General features: G+C 39.4%; 1 protein-coding gene across 4 annotated transcripts in view; it reads right to left on the bottom strand.

Moving 5' to 3' along the window:
- RFC3 (replication factor C subunit 3) overlaps positions 1 to 13,164 on the bottom strand; it is a 775,950-nt gene that overhangs the window by 404,248 nt on the left and 358,538 nt on the right. The window lies entirely within an intron of this gene.

The following is a 13,164-nucleotide window of genomic DNA, read 5'->3' as shown; positions in this document are numbered from 1 at the left end:
TTTTCAATAGCTCTCTGAGGGATACACTAGTATTATCATCCCCACTTTACAGATGAGAATTGTAGAGAGGTTTATCAACTTGCCCAAGGTCATAGCAGGTCAAGGACTGGAACCCTGGTCTGCTAACTCTAGAGTCTGCTTGTTTTAGCTCCCTGTGGTTGCTGTGACAAATTACCACAAACTAGGTGGCTTAAAAGAACAAAATTTACCCTCTGAATTCTAGAGGCCAGAAATCCATACTCCAGGTGTCGGCAGGGCTGTGCTCAACCCAGAGGCTCTATGGGAGATTCTGTTCCTTGCCTCTTCCAGCTCTGGTGGCATTCTTTGGCTTGCGGTCACATCACTTTTGTCTCTGTCTTTGTGGTCACACTGCCTCCTCTTTTGTCTGTCTCTCTTCTGTGTGTCTCTTACAAGAATACTTGTCATTGGGTTTAGGGCCCACTGGTATAATCAAGGATGATCTTATCTCAAGATCCCTAACTTAATCACATCTACAAAGGTCGTTTGTCCAAATAAGGTCACATTCACATGTTCTAGACAATAGGACATGAACATATCTTTTGGGGAGGCTACCGTTCAACCCACTACAATCCTCCTAAACAAAACATCACACTTTCCAAATAGTGATGTGGCCAAAGCAGCTAAAACTGCTTTGGGGTGAGAATGTAAAAGATTGTCTATCTGGAGGTAACCAGTTCAGTTAACATTTGGGGAAAATGTTTTTTCTCAGGAGGAGATGAGGAGAATGGGGAAGATGCTATGATGTTTATTTCCCTGGGAATTTCATCCATGGCCAGAAACTGGTGGGAATTTCTTCAAAATCCACACTGTGAAACTCTGAACAAAACCTGAATGGTTTAGAGGCTCAGGGCTCAAAATGAGGGGAGGGTTTGGGGAATGTGTCATTCCCCCACCTGAATGGAATCTGCATCCATCTGGCTCATAGAAGAACAACTCTTGCAAATCATATCTTTTTCATTATAATTTATAATTGATTATTGCTAAAAAAAAAATGTTCTAGATTTTAGAACATTATTTTGTATCTCTTCTACTTCTCATGAGTTCTCTAAGCATACAATCATCTCCTTCTGTGAAAACAATGATGATATTGCCTCCTTCCTAATACACATTCCACTTGTTCATGTTTCCTGAGTTATCACATTGTCTAAATTATAAACTGTAACTAAGGTAATGAACATATAACATAGTTGAACCTCAGAGGAAGACCTGATTTGAACACAGAGAGGCCAGCAGCAGAACAAACAATTCTAGAGAGACTGCAGTGATTTTGTAAATGAATAGAGTATGATGATAAGACCAGCGTGATAGTTGAGGGCAGAGGACAGAAAGGAGAAGTCTTTTCACAGCTTGGAGGAGGGCACATGTCAGAAAATGCTTCAGAGTTTGTTTTTACTACTTGTGTGTAACTCATATGAATTAAGTAGTAATAACCTTTGTCACATTGAACAAACAAAATTGCCTTTGTTTGGGAGGGATATTCCTGTTGGTAAGGTTTAAGCTGCTTTAGCTGCTGTCAATTCCCTCCTCAATCTCAATGCTGTTTGTGATAACACGCTCATTTCCTCATTAATAACCGTCATTCCTCAGAGACAAATGACTGCAGAAGAACAGATACAAGTCTGTTAAACCCAGAAGTCCATGATAGCAACAGAGGATGGAGGAAACATCAATAAGCAAACTGAAAATGTCCCTAAATGAATCAGGCTGTTCTATAAGGCTTTTCAAGGTTTTTAATCAGGCACGTAACAAGCGAAAGATTTATCCTGTCCTGTGTTACTAGGTATGGCTCCTACTCACACAGTCCTTCATCAAGCATAATTAATTTGGTGGCCTTGTTGTAGAGCATGATTCTCAGAAACCACACTGTCTCACTGTTAGGTAGTTTTAATTAAATTTTACAAGTATAACACAAACACATACATAATGTCTACAGACTGGCTTTCTGAGCTAAGATTTTGCTTAATAGGCAAGGGCCATTTTGAACCTTCATATTCAGCCAGGAAGTATTGTGTTATACAGAATCCCTATTTGATCATAGCATATTTTTGACAATACCCCTGGAGTTTTTTGTCATGTCTCCAAAGATAAAAGAAAACAAAGACTGAAACAAAACACTTTTTATTGCTGAAGAAATGCCTTAGGTTTTGCAAGCTTTATGTTAATTTGTTTAATATAATAATTTAATTCTAGTATAAAAGAAATACATATTCACTATGGGTAATTTTAAAAATGAAAATACAGGGAGAATAAATTGAAAAATGTTTAATATCATTACCTAGTGATAACATGTTAATGATTTGGCATATATATAGAGAGAGAGAGAGAGAAAGAGAGAGAGAGTAACATTTTGGATTTTTATGTATTTTTATAAAAATATCATTTATTGAATTCCTGTGTGGTAGGGCTATACCAGGCATTTGACAAATGATTTCTCATATAAATCCACAAAATAACTCTGTAAGACAGTTACTATTATCCTTATTTTACAATGACATCCTGAGGCCCAATAAATTCCCAGGATCTTAAGTAAAAAGTGGTAAGCCTAAATCTCTGTGATTCCAAGCCTAATCCTTCTAACTTCAATGCTTTATTGTTTCTCATTCACTCAAATCATTTATCATGTATGTTATATTATATTTGTTATATGTATGCATATATATATATACAAGTATATATGTAATATATATGTTACATTATTTGGAACTTACAGTCTTTTATTCTGACATTTATGATAGCAATCACAACTATCTGGTATAAACTATTCTGGTATTAACTATTCTTAGAAAATATTATTTTAATGAATGGATAGTATTTCATTGCATGAATATCTCAGATTTATCTATTATAATAATATAGTAATGAGCATCACTGAACATAAATCTTTATGTTCTTTAAGCCTTGATTATTTCCTTATGATAATTCCTAGAATAAGAGTGCTATGAGAGTTATGAATGTTTTTCAGGCTCTTAATATTTATTCTGAAAGTGTAGGACAGTAGCTTATATATTATTAAAGATCTACTAAACCAAAAACCATTCACTTGGGGAGTAGGGCTGAGGGATAGAAATACATTAATGAGAAGAAAAAGGAGAGAAAATGACAGAAAAACAGGGGAAAGCTTCTGATTAAGAAATGAATTAAACCAAGGGTGAGCTGGGATCCTAATACATTGATAGACATTGACAGCCTGTGTTTCTCCTTTCCTTTGGTGGCAGATCCACCAGGCCTCCACTTGCATAACTCTCCTCACAGCTCTGACTAATTCACAAAGGAAACCAGAAAATTGCCACCGCCAGCAAAAGTACTTGCCACTCCCACCAAACGAGACACTCCACTCCCCTCGTACACCCAGCAGGAGGGCTTGCCATGAGCTCCAAAGCCACCGTTCATGCCTGTTCTGTGGACCGTTGCCTATGAGAACAGTTTTAAGACAGGTGTGGTCAGATGATCCCATTCCCTCTTTTCTGCTAAAATTCTTAGAGAGGAAAAGGTTTCGTGGGAAAGCCCATGTTTAATTATCAGCTAAGCAATCCATCTTTTCTTCACTGTCAAATTCTCATTATTCTAAAACTTATTCTGTGAGGACTGAGATGAAAGGTTCCTGACTCTGTTTTGCCGCCTGTCTCATCTCTATGTTCTAAATCTCTGCTAGCTGGCCATGATCTTTCTGACTGTGCCTTCCTGAATGGCCCTCTTGTTGTGTCTGTGGTCTGCATCCTCACTACTGTCCCCTGAAATGCCCTGTGAGTGTGACCATCTGGAAATGAGTTAGCAGTTTTGACATCTGGCACCCTCTTCTCCTTCCACCTGGAAACCTAGACCTCTGGCCATGTGTTTCTCTCTATGTACTTTAGAAAGCTAGTAAAACGACACCATTTGGTTTGTCAAACAAATGTTGTTAAACAGTTATTATGTGTCAGCCACTCTTAGTTTCTGGAGATAAATAGAGTAGACCATGGATCCTGCCCTCAAGAAATGTCTAGTTTAGGACTTCTCTGGTGGCACAGTGGTTAAGAATCCGCCTGCCAATGCAGGGGACACGGGTTCGAGCCCTGGTCCGGGAAGATACCACATGCTGCGGAGCAACTAAGCCCATGCGCCACAACTACTGAGCCTATGCTCTAGAGCCTGTGAGCCACAACTATTGCACCCATGTGCCACAACTACTGAAGCCCACACACCTAGAGCCCGTGCTCCGCAACAAGGGGGGCCACCGCAATGAGAAGCCTGCTCACTGCAACGAAGAGTAGCCCCCGCTCGCTTCAACTAGAGAAAGCCCACATGCAGCAACGAAGACCCAACGCAGCCAAAAATAAATAAATAAATAAAATTTTTTAAAACTAAAAAAAAAAAAAGAAACGTCTAGTTTAGTGAGTTAGACAAACATACAAATAAGCAATTACCATAGATTTTTATAAGTACACTATTAGAAATAGGCCCAGGGTACCACAGAGAAGTATCTAAACTAAAATGAGAGGTGATGGAGGCTCTTCAGAGGAAATGAAAGGAGTCCTGAATGATGTGTGGATATGAGGCAGGAGGAGAAAGTGTTCAGAAGTGACAGCAGGGAGAAGGCAGGAGCCCTTGACACTACACGGTATAATAGGTAGTGTTGCCATATTTATCAAATAAAAATGCAAGATGCCCAGTTAAACTTGAATTTCAGGTAAACAAAAACCAATATTTTAGTATAAGTATGTCCCATTCAATATTGGGAACATACTTGTACTAAAACATTTGTTATTTATCTGAAATTCAAATTTAAATTGTAGTCCCATATTTTATAGGGAACAGCTAGTGATTTTACAGACAGCAATAAGAAGTGGCCAGAAGGAAGGGGCAGGGATCAAATCATGAAGAGCCACTCATCTAGTCATTTAAACACGATCCTAAAAGCATTATTGACAATTGGCAGAGTTAAGGCAGGGCAGTAATGATCATATTTACACGTTAAAGGTCTCCTGGGCCTGGATGTGAGGCTTGAAGGCAGGTGGCCAGGCCGTTAAGGTCCTTGAGTGAGGAGAAAGGTCGTGCGACTCAAGGTAGTGTCACTCCCTGTCTGTGTACTGACTTCTCCTATGTAGTTCTGATGATTCTTTTACAGAAAGAGCTTCCTAGATCACCTTTAATATAGACCCAAAGTGCCGTGAAAGCTTAGACTAAGGACCTTTTCCCTGGAGAGTGCACTTACAATAGAAGGAAAGGAGAATAACTCTTCCTGAGCATGTCAGATGAGCCTGACAGCACAAATTTTAAAAATATTCCAATGGATTTTTATACATACTAGATTAGACAAGGGACTGCAGAGAAGCTGGCCTTGGGCTGGACTCTTCATCAATCCTTTGGAGAAACAAGCTTCTAACCTTGTACAGTTTGCCCAGGCCCCACAGCTATTCAGGTCTAGAGGCTGTCCTGAACACAGATCTTTTGATCCAGAGCTCTTTCAACAACATGACTTGTTTTCTTGGTCAGCCTAGGTTGATGAAAGAAACCGTAGCAAACTTGAGAGCGAGGTGTGAGGTCAGACACTAGGGAGCCAGGAGAAGGCAGAGTGGGCTTTTAGGGAATGAGCACCATGTGCTTCCAGCAGAGCTTGCTGTCCAATGGAGGAGATGGAAATGGACACCGCTGGCCAACAATGCTACAGTGCGGCCTGGGATAAACGCTCTAAATGTAAACAAATTGCCATGAGAGCTGGGAGGAGGGAGGAGAGACTCATCTTGAGTGAGGAGACTGAGAATACCCTCATGGGAAGAACACAATTTGCAGTGGGCTCTGCAGGATTGGGGTTGATGACAACGATGAGAGAGGAGCCATGACACCTTTGCTGTGTTCAAGGTTGTCCGTGTGTCTAGGCCGCACAAAGGCCTTGTGGGAAGGACTGAGAATGACAGGTGTTAGCAGGTGGGGAGGTGACAGTGTGCAAAGAGTCTTAGAAGATCTGATAAGGAGTTTGGCCTGTATTCTGCAGACATGAGAAGTTATCAAATTTGTAAGCAGGAAAATAACTTCATCATAGCTGTGTTTTAGAAAGGGAGCTAAGGCAGCAGGATGGAGATGGCTTACAGAGGGGAGGAATTTAAGACAAGAAGACAAGTAAGATCACTGCAACAGACCAGGAGTGTGTCCTGGAGTTAATTCTGTGGATCTCTGGGCCCATAAGCTGCTACTTGGGGGAAAAGAGGCTCCCAAGCATGTTTGGAGACACTGACTCTTATATCTCTCTCTTTATGTCTAAACCTATTTGAACACAGAATTTTTTCCTAGAATAGCTCTATAGAGCTAAGAGAAGTGACATTCAAAATCTTTAATAACCAGTAATGAATGAACACTAACTAACCAGAATGGATGCCAGAAAGGTCCTAGAAGGCCCTCTGAGTTGTTTCCAAAGTATGTTTAGGAAAACACCAATTGTCAAGGCTTATACTCATCCAGTTTTCTGCGGTACAACCATCTAATTGTGAAAATATTGAAAAACATCCACACCAGCTTGAAAAGTTCTACTTTATCATGAGAGCAGAAACGAGTGCCAATATTTCCAGATCTCTCCTTCCTCTTGCTGTCCTACTACTCATGGGCCTTTATCAAGCCAAAAGCTGCGCCTGTGTTCTGTAGCAGCATCCTTGCCATTACAGTCCAGTGGCCCACCCCTCTCTTGCCTCGGGGCCTCTGCCATTTCTTTTACTTGCAGTATTCAACCACCACCACCATCACCCTCTTCCATCAAAACCTCTCCATGTCCTGACATTTAATCTGAGACCTGCCTTTATGTCTTTTTTTTTTTTGTAACGTCTTTATTGGAGTAGAATTGCTTTACAATGGTGTGTTAGTTTCTGCTGTATAACAAAGTGAATCAGCTATACATATACATACGTCCCCATATCTCCTCCCTCTTGCGTCTCCTTCCCACCCTCCCCATTCTACCCCATCCTACCCCTCTAGGTGGTCACAGAGCACCGAGCTGATCTCCCTGTGCTATGCCTGCCTTCATGTCTTAATTTCAGTCTTACCTCTTTAGAAAGACCCACCCTGATTATTCTATCCAAGGTACCACCCCTTTCTATTTGTTCTCTCAGCTCCCTATTAGTTTTTTCTTAACATTTATAATAACTTATAGTATAATCTTGTTAGTATGACTTAGTTTTCACCCTCTTCTCTACTAGAATGTGAGGTCTATGAAGATGGGACAGAATCTGCCCAGTTCACCATTAAAGCCCTAATACCTATAACAGTGTGTGGGGCAATCGGAGATATTCAGAAGGAAGACAGGCAGGTAGGCCAGCCACTCCCCAGTCAGCCTGGAATACTGGTATCCACGAAGGGACTCCCTGGTTGAGGGGCTCCCCTCCTTCTTAGTGGGAAGGGCACAGCCCCTACTCTCCACTGCACAGAGGAGAACTTCCCACTCAACTTCATAGAGTTCCAGATTGATAAACACAGTGGGCTTGGGCCAGCTGTGCTAAAGTCAAGCAGTCACAGTGTGACATGTTTGGCCAAGTTAGTTCAGAGTTTCCCTGCCTTACATTTACGTATTTGACTTTAGAGGAACTATTGTCCTTCAGAGCAGCAGAAACAGGCTTTGTTCTCTCAGCTTATTTCTAATTAAATGCTGCCAGTTGCTGAGCACATTAGAAGTAGATTCAGTCATTGTAAGCAGTACCAGGCAGGACGAAATGCACCCAGCCATGCTGCTCTGGAGTCTAAAGGGCTTCTTTCAATGTTTTGTCTTCTGTTGCCACAACTTTACCTGTTCTATTATAAAATTGTTACATCATAAAATATAAGCCCTAAATGATCCAATTATGCTTTTCTCTTCAGTTTCATGACTTATAAGGAAGAAATGTAGGGGTGGTCATCCAATAGGGCTCTGGAAAAATTGATGCAAATAAATTACTCTCTTCAGCTTTTCACCATAATTTCTCAAACAAAATCTTGGGAAGCTGCATTATATTAAAAGGAAGAATGAAATAATCTACCAACATCTTCCAACACTGGAAGAGAGTTACCAATACACTTGTTTGTATATAAAAGTATAACAATAAAGGACAATTTTATAGAAAGAAAGAAAAGGAAGGAAGGAAGGGAGGGAGGGAGGGAGGGAGGGGAGATAGATACATAGATAAACAGATACATAGAAACAGAGATATATGATAAATCTACATAGCTCTGCACAATTGATACATACACATAAAGAGAGGAAGAAAGAGGGAGCACAAGATCATATGATATTAGTAACCAACACGAGTATAGAACTTCACAATTTATTACCATGTTACGAATTTTCTGATTTGATTGTCAAGACATACAACTTGATTGTCAAGTTAGGGCAGGAGTTACTTTCCCATTTCACAAGCAAGGACACAGACTCAATAGCATTTTAGTGCTTTGCCCAAGGTCACACATTTAAGAGTGGAAGAGCCTCCTGGGATGCCAGTTCATTCTCTATGACTCCACACTTTCTTTTGTATGTTCTTGATGCAGGAGCTCTTCTAAGAAACAAAATCCCTTAACTTTATATAATCATTGATTTAAGGTGTGGGCATCTGAAATAGTTTTTGGTATGATATAATGTATTTTATTTTTAAGTTAGAAAATTTTCTGTGGAGTATCTAATATGCTGGTTCAGCAGAGTTTAAGGAAATATATTAGTTTTGGGTTCAGCAGTCCTGAGACGGTGCACAAAATTCATAGACATTTTATGAAATGATCATCACTCAGAGCTCTTCTATGTTTTTGAAATGACAAAAATTTGTATCTGCAAATTGTGATCTAATTCCTTTGTTACATTTATGAGATGCTTCCTAAAAATTATGGTTTCTAGTGATTTCACATAAATATAGATAACCCCTATTATCACCCCCAAATTTGTCTACTAAAAATTATCTTGGGGCTTCCCTGGTGGCGCGGTGGTTGAGAGTCTGCCTGCCAGTGCAGGGGACACGGGTTCGAGCCCTGGTCTGGGAAGATCCCACATGCCGCGGAGCGGCTGGGCCCGTGAGCCACAACTACTGAGCCTGCGCGTCTGGAGCCTGTGCTCCGCAACAAGAGAGGCCGCGACAGTGAGAGGCCCGCGCACCGCGATGAAGAGTGGCCCCCGCTTGCCGCAACTAGAGAAAGCCCTCGCACAGAAACGAAGACCCAACACAGCCATAAATAAATAAATTAAAAAAAAAAAATTATCTTTTACTTGAGAAATAAAGAAAATGAAAGGTCATTTTTTTCTCATTCCTTTATAGGGTTTCTATCAATTTTTAAGAATTAGTCAATTAGATTGGGAACCAAGCAAAGGAGAATTAAGGATGTCAAACCAATCTCTTAGTACCATGTTTTATATTCTTCTAAATGAATTGTTTTTAGAATATTCCTGAGGTCTTTCTGTCATCCCAGGTTTTCAGGGAGTCATGCAACAGATATCTTTTAAATGTAAAGGGGAATCAGTATGAGTCTTCAATTGGTAAAACTCTGTTCAACACTATATATATTACCTCACACTCATAATTCTCAAAGTATGTTTTTAATTTTACCCTTCTTTAAAATTTATCCCCAAACGTCATGTCGAAATCCCATCCAGTTTTCAAGTAAAAAATGAATAGAGGAGCATGAATAGAAGAAAAAATAAAGAGGATCATGAAATATCAGGGAACTGGGCAAGCCAGAAAGCTCTGGAAATAGAACGGTTGTACTGTGAGTGTTTGGAGGTGTCAGTGCATCTTGGAGCCTGCGGATTCCACCTTACTTCAGGAACTACGTCATCATGTAAGTTACAACTTCATAGTGCTAAAATGGCAATCGTTCTTGTTTCTCAGGATATAAGCAAAGAAAATAAGATGCTCCTTTCCCAACAGTTTCCTGAGGACTATATTATGACATGTCTAAAATCATCAAGGATTTTCTAGTCACTACTGAATCACTATTGATATTCTTCAAGGAGAAATGACTGGGTTTTCCTTTTATTCATCAAGTCTACTTTGAAAAGAAAGGCCACAATCCTAAGAGCAATTTATTCTTTTATTTTTCTCAAAATCTGACCTCAGGATCTACATAGTTAGTTAGGGATCCTGATAATTCAGAACTAGGAAATGTTCACAGACTGTCCCTCCAGTTCAAAAGAGAACATTTAACCATTCTAAAGTGGATACCTTCCAAACAATCATATAGGAAGTGTAAACCTTGAGCTTAAACTGTGGATAAATTTCTCCAAATGAATTATATCTCTTAATTTCTTCCAATTTTTTTCTTACTTTCAATTTGAAATAAAGATGTCAAAACAACTGTATGCATGTTTATTCTACATAGTTGAGGCGCAGTTTAATTAACCGTTTTTTTACAGGAGCCAATTCGTGGCTTTAAATATTTGAATGTCTCCCATAGGTAAGAGGAATAAGAGTTTTTATATGTAACATCTGAGAACAGGACCAAGGGCTGGGAACTTACAAAGATATCCTGATAGAAATCCCATTCTACTAGAAAAAAAGAATTGTTTAAGAATTTGAAGAGGAAGATGCCTTGGGGAACAGTGAAATCCCATTCCTAGTGATTTTCAAGGAGTGCTTAATCAAGGATGCTCCACAGGTTGTTCTTGCATTTTTGTAGAAGGTTGGAGAAAAGAACCATAATCTCCCTTTCAACCATGACCATGACACTCATTTCTCGAATACCTGGTTGCTAAGAAGGGTGATTTGAATAGATAACCGGGGAAGGGAGTGGAACATCTCCTTAACACCAACACCGTGTGTAGACAATGTGCTCTTTTCCTTATTTAATAAGACCAGCATTCCCATGAGACAAGTATTGCACCATTTGTTGATGAACTCCTAGGGTTCAGGCCTAAGACCTGGCGGAATAAAGTGAACTCTAATCCTTCAGATTCCAAAATTCATGTTTCTTCCACAAGTAATACGGCTTCTTTATCCTTTCTCTGTAATTACTTCATAATCAATTGTCTTCGAGACCAATTTTAGAAAGAGATTTAAAGAGAACTGCTTCCAACTGATTTTTCAACACAAGATGCATCCTCAAGGCATATGCCATTCGCTTCTGCTCCTTGGGATTTCGCATATATATATTTTAACGAGGATTGTGCATTATGTGTGTTCAAGTCTAACTGCTTGCTGGGCAAACTGCTCTCCACACATAAACAACGAACTCCACAAGGCTAAACCAGGGGCTCCTTTCTCATTTTGCAATTTCCTGCTGCACGAAGCATAGTGCTTTCTATTAAAGGCACTCAACAAATAAATGTTTAATTGAATCTAATATTATTCTTGGAAATGTTTACAGCATATGTTAGTGGAACAATTATATGACTTAAAGTCAATGACTTTGTGAATCTTGGCTACCACACTGATAGGCTGTGCTACTTGGAAAATTTATTCAATCTCTCTGAATCTAATTCCTCACATGTAAGATATTAATCATAATATCTATTTTTCTGGGTTATTGTGAGGATCAAAGATAATTTATGTAAACTACCGAGGCTATTGCTTATCACATAGAAGGTACATAGTAAACAGTAACTATTATTATCCTCTATTTGTCAGCTTCTTATGATAATCAACACCTGAATGAGTTTGAAACTATAAAGAGATTTTGCCAGTAGTTCTACTGTTAGATGGTTCACTATGTACCTGTTTTTATTCCAGAAGGCTGACTGCAGATAGCTTTCTGAAGGAAATTGTTCCAGTTAGTTGACTAAGAATGACATTTTTCTAAGAAACATAAAAAAAATTCCCTGGATTTAAAAAAAGCATTATTTACAGTATCCAGTGATACTCATACAAGAATCAGAGAGTAATTTATTACCAAAAAAATATGCTACTGATAGTAGCTTGATAGATTTCAGAAAAGTGTGCCATCAGCAGAAGTCTTCAAGAACACTGGTAGCCCTAGGATTGGAATGGCATGGATGAGAGGTATCCTGAAGAGTAAGCACAGGAGTAGGAGGTGAAGGTAAGAAGAAACTTGTGGGTGGGGACCTTGGATGAGCTTGTGGTGAATATTAAATTACTGGAGGAATTGGATGGATAAGACAGAGCCAACTTATGGTGACCTTTGGCCTAAAAGGAAACGAACTCCAACTCAAACTTGCTTAGGCAAAAAAGAGAATATACTGGCTCTATTAGTCAGGAAGTTCAGATCTTCCGGCAAGGATAAATCCCAGACTACGAAAGATACTGTCAGAGCTCTCTTCTCTGAGCTCAGCTTGCCTTGTAATGGTCTCATTCTTTCCGAACTCTAGAATACTTCTTCCATGTTGCCAGGGAACATGGCCAGGGGCAAGCCCCAAATATCTGGCTCCAAGCTTAGCAATTTCAGTGAAAAGAGCATTTCTATATACCAGTGGTTTTTAAAGTGTGGTTTACAGATTCCCGGGGAGCCCCCCCATGGCATTTTCAGGAATCCACAAGGTCAAAATTACTTTCATAATAATACTAAGGCATTATTTTCCTGTTTTACTGTATTGATATTTGCACTAATGATGCAAATGCAATGTTGGCTAAAACTTCTGGTGCCTTAGCCAGAGGCCCCAAATCATACTAACAAGTCATTTATTTACTGCCACATGGTTGCAGTTAGAAAAAAAATTTTAAAGCCACTTTTACTTAAGAATGCCATTGATGAAACAGTAAAAGTTATTGCTTTTATTAAATCTCAACTCTTGAGTATATGAGCTTTTAATATTCTGTGTAACAAAATAGGAAGTGTATGTAAAACACTTTTGCTTCACACTGAAGTATAGTCAAGTGGTAAGGAAAAGCACCCTGGCAAATACTTGAGTTGTGAGCTGAACTAGCCACATTTACATGGAATACCATTTTAACTTGACAACTGATAGATAAACTGTGGTTATTTGGATTTGGGTATTTAGTATACATATTCTGGACAGCGTTTACAGCAAATGATAAAATCTGAGCTTTCTCATTTTGAATTTTATTTATTTGTGGCCACGCTGCACAGCTTGCGGGATCTTAGTTCCCAACCAGGGACTGAACCCGGGCCCTCAGCAGTGAAAGTACAGAGTCCTAACCACTGGACCACCAGGGAATTCCCTCATTTTGAATTTTAGAACACATGTGTGTACCATTGTGAGCGTGACAGCGTCCAAATACATAAAGCCTTTTCTGATGAGGTCACTGGTGATGT

This window comes from Balaenoptera ricei, chromosome 18, assembly GCF_028023285.1.
Source record: "Balaenoptera ricei isolate mBalRic1 chromosome 18, mBalRic1.hap2, whole genome shotgun sequence".
Lineage (NCBI taxonomy): Eukaryota > Metazoa > Chordata > Mammalia > Artiodactyla > Balaenopteridae > Balaenoptera > Balaenoptera ricei.
Note: the sequence above shows the minus strand (reverse complement) of the source record. Positions and strands in the feature narration are given on the sequence as shown.